Source organism: Rhincodon typus, chromosome 20 (genome assembly GCF_021869965.1).
Source record: "Rhincodon typus isolate 14 chromosome 20, sRhiTyp1.1, whole genome shotgun sequence".
NCBI lineage: Eukaryota > Metazoa > Chordata > Chondrichthyes > Orectolobiformes > Rhincodontidae > Rhincodon > Rhincodon typus.
Window position 1 is genome coordinate 31,945,499 of NC_063351.1, and position 6,371 is coordinate 31,951,869.

Consider the following 6,371-nt stretch of genomic DNA (forward strand, 5'->3'; position numbering starts at 1 on the left):
GTGTGTCCTCCTGAAAGCTCCCATCAAAATGATAGGCCAGAAAAATGTGAAATGTTCTGTACTGTCCCATCTGCCCTGAAAACACATCTTGTGTGTAAATTTGGTGCCAATAGTGCTTTCTTTAAATAAGATGTATTGATGCAAAATTTTATGCTGTGTGCAATAACCTCCAGTGAATAATGTTGCAATTTTGCAGACTTACTCCAAAATTTCTGAGTATAGAAATTTCAATTCACTGTAGTGAGCAAATCAGGAAGTCTAAAGTGTTCCAGCTAATGCAGGATCCAAAACTTTCAAAAAGCACTTGGAAAGTCTGCTGAATAAATTTTTTTTTGCTGTTGTTCGTTAAGTAAAAATTTCAACACAAAAACACAAAGTGCTGAAGAAATGCAGCACCTAGGTCACTGGATTTGAAAGGTTAACTTTGTTTTCCTCCACAGATCCTGCAGATCTTCTGGGTTTCTCCATCAATTTCTGTTTTAGTTTCAGATTTCCAACATCCGTAGTACTTTGCTGTGCAAAAATGTCATCAAATTGGTTTTGAATACAGTTTTCATTGCTGTCTGCTGTCTGTAAATTTAATCATAATCTTAAAGTAATAAAGTTCGAAATAAAAGTTCTACTGTTACACTGTTGTGTCTGCATCCTTGAGCTTATAACCATATAGGGAATAACCCAAAACTTTGATCATTCATGACTTCCTTACGTCACTCAATTTGTCAGGTTTGTTTCGAAAAAGTCTTTTGACTCGAATCACCATCCTTGCCCTTTCATGTCTTTCAAATTTTGGGGTTAAGAACAAGCGACTCAGTTAATTGCTAAAATATTTTTGTCAAATATTAATAATTAAGTCATTGACTGGACAGTAACATTTAGATCTTTTTAAAAAAGATAGTCTTGAACTGAAAGATGGATATTGACCAACTAAGAATGGCTGCTATGTTGCATTTTTGGTTGGGCATGTTCCAACTTATTGGGATGAAAATGAAGAGTTTATAAAGATCACACCAGAGATTATAAACCCCTGGAAATGTGGCAAACACCTTCTTCCTGTTTTAGCATAATAGAGATAAACAGTATTCAACCATGGAGCAATGAATCATTCAGAAGTTAATTGTTTAGACGAAACACCTTGATTTTCTTCCAGTGCAGACGTGAACTACGTTTTGGCGTATGAAATGGAAACTTGAACTTCTGGTGACAGAATAATCATGTGACTAACCAGACACACTCTTGACCACGCAGGTGTTTTAGCAGAAGATAAGCAGCAACAGTGGGAAGAATCTCTCTGCTGAGTTTGCTTGTAGAAACTTAGACACAAATCAATCAAATAAATTGTGCAGAAAGACTAGAATTTTCACAACTTGCCTTTAGAGAGGGACACACCAACTTTGACTTGAAAGGCTGCTTAAGCTGTGTAACAAAATCTCTGGATCTGCACCTAGTGAACTCATATTTTACTGAATTTTGATTTGTCTAAAGTTAACTTTTTCTACAAGTTGTATCTGCGCATTGGGTTCATGTGTGTTTTTGCCCACAAAGTTGTAGAGGTCAGGACATTTTTTTCTCTACAATTTGTAGATTTTAGCAGTGAAATTAACACCCTTCTTAACCTAAGAAATGCTGTTTGCTTAATTCTTTATTGCCCATAAGTAAACAGATGCTGAAATGGCAAATACATCTTTTAAAAAAGATCCAGAACCCTTCTGTTACACTCTTAAAAAGGAGTGGGAGCAGAAGGGAACCATTTCAACCCTCAGGTGACTGTACTACCAAGTACTTCCATTTCATGCTCTTCCCAGGCTGATCTACCTGAGGTACAGCCATCACTGATCATTCATGGATATTTCAATCATCTGGTCCCAAGCCCAAAAGGAGCATAAGAGGCAAATTCTTCATGCAGACAGTGGTGTAATGAGCTGCCAGAGGAAGTGGTGGAGGCTGGTACAATTCCAACATTTAAAAGGCATCTGGATGGGTATATGAATAGGAAGGGTTTAGAGGGATATGGGCCAAATTCTGGCAAATGGGACTAGATTTATTTAGGATATCTGGTCGGCATGGATGAGTTGGACTAAAGGATCTGTTTCTGTGCTGTACATCTCTCTGACTCTGCTCACTCCTGGTAAATGTCTTCCATTTGCTGCAATTCTGCCTAGTTTTGAATCCTTTTGAAACATACCTTTCTGGTAGTACTTTTGGCCTTCTCTCCTAGTACTCCTCATTTACTAGTTGTAATATCCAAAAATCTCAAGGAAATTTGGTCTTTGTAGAAAACAAGCTATTGTAGGTTGCTGGTGATGTGGAATTTGCATCAATGTTTTGATTTGATGGTGCTTACGGCAAACTGTTCATGGACAGTTGCTTCAGTCTTCAGTCCTGGCCATTTGATCCTGACGATCAGGGAACGTGTGTTCGGCTAAGGTAAGCTACTGCAATACTGGTCTGTGTGTCCATCCAAGTCAGGTGAAATGTTACCTGAGAGCTGTTCGTTTTGCTGTTCTCTTTTAGTCTTTGGAGACCAAAAGCATTTTGTAACAGGCACACTGTTGCCTCAATTACCTTACAAAATGTATATCAAAGTTAAGAAAACAAAAGGACGTTTGAGAAATGTAGGGAAATCTTCCCCAGTGCCCAGTCCAATATTTATCCCTCAGCCAAAGACCAAGAAAATGGATGGTCTCTTTTCTGTTTCTGGAACTTTGCAAATATAGATGCTGTAGCTGTCTGCAAAATAGTAGTGTCTACACTTTCAAAATTAATTATTTCATTGGCTGTGAAGTCCTTTGGGATTAAAAGCACATTATAAATACAATTTCCATTTTTTTTCTTTACCGAAGAAAGCTGATGACTATTTGAGTGCTAATGTGTCTAATAGCATGTGGGAATGTTTAGTTTCAATTTGCAGAAAAGCTAGAAATTTTTTAACCTGAAACAGAGAACCCGTGATAAATGAATACAAACTAGTAAGCCTGACAGTGGAAATCTGTTGCAGGGAGCTTGAGTATGTGGCACATACAGCCACCAGAAGCAAACCAACAATAAGTATTCATTGCAGTGCCAGAGTAAAATAATCTGCTCCAGATAAATCAAAACCATACTGTCTTTGCTATGTGAATGTTAATTATAAACAGAATTTATGCCTGTATATTAGATATAAATATGTTTCTCTTTATTGAAAACTATGGTTTATAGTAATATAATGCCGTACCTTATTTCCTACAGCAAAAGAATCTTGGTTTAATAGGCAACCTGGTGCCACAGTGGCGAAGCATTTATCTTACACCTCATTGGTTTTGGGTTCAAGTATTATCAGAGACCATCATTTTATATATGACAGGGTGTGTCAGTTGCCATATAAATATCAAATATTAAGTTTTGCATTGAGCCTTCAGCTACTGCTTTATGGACAGGACCTACAAAATATAAAAAAACTACCCAAAAACTTGCTTTGTAAAGTTTCTCTTCAAAGACTTTCTGTAAAGAATTTCGCAGGAGATGAATAATACATGTAGTCAATGGTCCCATTAATTAAAACGTTCACAGGCTTTCATTAAATTAACTCTTCGAGGGCATGGCCATTAAGGTTTGTGCAAGAATGCTTCAGTTGTTAATTTTCTCACAAAAATATGAGTAGGTCGAGATAACAACATGTAGGGTGTGTGCAATTCGAGCTGTTGGTCTTGAACTCTTTTTCAGCTTGGTCACTTGGGCCTTAATGTGCTGTTTAGAAATAGTTAATTGTTCATTCAAAATAAAATAGAGACATGTCACTCAGTGAGGTTTTCTTCAGTTCTGGAAACTGTTCCTGCCTAGTGACATGACCAATTGGGAGACACTAGTATTTTAGAAGTAATTGCTTGTAACTAAACAAGTTGTCTGGTGTGGAACTTTTTCAAGGAGGGTCCTATTTTTATCAGAATTTGAGTTCCTACAGGCTATGCCATACTGGTCAATGTCTAATACATTTCCTTTCCTGTAGTTGAAGTTCGATAGAAGTTCTGTTTCATGAACCTAACATTTTGTATGCGAAAAATGAATTTGAACATTTCATCTAAAATTATTTTGGATGTAGATTCCTAATTGACAGCATTGTTCAGTCAACAGAAGCACCATGTAGTGTTTTTGGGTACTGATAAAAATTGAATATTGCTGATTCAAATGATGTTATATTTCTCAGTGTTAAATTTCATTCTCCATTATTTCTTTTGCTCATTTGATCAGACAATTTAGGTCTTCCTAGTAGCTAATCTCACCCATTGCTTCAGTAATTGTACCAAAATCTGTGTAGTTAGAGTTTGATCTAGCTTAATATTTCATCCTGATGACCGAAGAAGCAAGTGTGGGCCCAGGCCAATAACTTGGGGCATGCCATTTAAGACTGTTTTCCAGTTGGAAGCCTTCCCATTGGCTGTGACTCTTTGCTACTTGATAAGGACTATCCTTAATATTAGAGGATAAGCAGCCTCCGTTTTCTACCAAAGAACTGGAGAGATCCATAATTTAAAGAATGGTCCTGGAGGGAAGAATTTATTAAGCGCATAGATGCGAGGCTTTATTCGGGGAAGTCATGGAAGAGAATGTGTGTTGTTTATTTGGCTGTGAAAAGTGGAAAGTTGCCAATTTTGATCACACAAAGGCAGAAAACCTCCATTTTGCCTGTGAGCAGTCTATAAACCTCCATTTTGCTCGTGACAAGACGGGAAATCTCTATTTTGGCTGTAAAAACATGAGCAAACTCATCATGTGATATATCCACATTATTTACTATTTATCCAAAATAAAAGCTTTGAGAGGAAAATAATACAATGATGCTGCACTACACCACGTAAAAGTTTTAACATAAGGAAAAGGAGACAGCATTGCTATTTGACCAAGGGACCAAAATTGCAGCAGCACTGAGATACTGCAGAAACTTTAAAATAAGAAAAGTAAATAATCATAGTGGGAAAGCATGGTGGGAGAAATAATACCATCTACAAGATTTAATAGTCGACATGAGTCAAATAGAATAAAAGAATTGGACATCTTATAGCAAATAGTTCATAAGATACAGAATTACTTCAAACTTAAATACTGAATCACAAGCTGACCACATAAAATACACTAAAGTTAAGCAAAGAACTGTAGATGGTAGGGATTTGAAACACTTTAATACAGCAAATAGAGCAGGTGATGGTCCAGTGGTATTATCGCTGGTCTGTTAATCTGGAGTTCTAAATAATGTTCTGGGGGCAGGGTTTGAATTCGACTTAAAAAAAAAATCTGCAATTAAAAACTTGATGGTAACCATGAATCCATTGCCGAGTGTTGGTGGCGGAGGCGGGGGAGGTGGGGTGAAAAATATAATCTGGTTCACTGACGTCCTTTTAGGGAAAGAAACTGCCATTCTTACCTGGTCTGGCCTACATGTGACTTCAGACCCACAGCAATATCATTAACTCTTAACTGCCTGCTGGGCAATTCCCTAAAATAAATGCTGGCTAAGCCTACACTGCCCTTGTCACATGAATGAATAAAAAGGAAATTGCTGGAGAAACTCTCCAAGTCTGGCAGCATCTGTGGAGTGAGAAACAGAGTTAATGTTTAAAGTCCAGTGACCTTTGAGTTTGAAGTGTGTGTGTTTTGGAAGAATTGTGAAACCTTCAGACTCACTGAATTGGTGATGTCACTTGGGAGGGGGAGGATAGGTAAGTGGTAAATATAACCATGTTAACTATGATAAGGGTTTTTGGGAGGGGTAGATTTTGTGTAAGGTAATGGTTATAAAAGGATTGGTATTGGATAAGGGAGAACGTTCAGGACCTTGTGAAGACCTATGAACTGCCGATCTCTTCGTAGACTCGGCAAAATGTTTATCTTACTAATGTAACTTGTACATGATTGATATCAGGCAATAAACTACATCTTGTTTCAGATAAGAGTCTCTTCCTGTTAAAACTCATTAATGGTTGTTCCTGTACCACTGTAATCTGATTAGGCCTGTATTCCCAATCAAGGAAAGAGGACTGGTGACAGCATCCTTCTACCCACAGATACCACAAAGAACAGTGAATATTAAAACCAAACTAAAGAGGGTGCCTTTTCAAGAGTTATAGTAGCATTGATTTCTGAAAGAAATGCCAGTTTTGCAGAAGGGTTGCATTCGTTTTATTTTGGTACTTAATTTCCTCTATTATTGTAAAATCAGATTTTGTCCTTGTTAAGTTAACGTGATTTGTTTTTGGAACCTTACCCTTAATGAAGTTCATCTCCAGCTTCATAACAAACTTGCATTGAACATAAAACCAGGTCAATGATGACTGTTATCAGGGTCTTTCTCAGGTAAATTATTTTAATTTAGGAAGGACTACTGGGATTTTACAACTAAT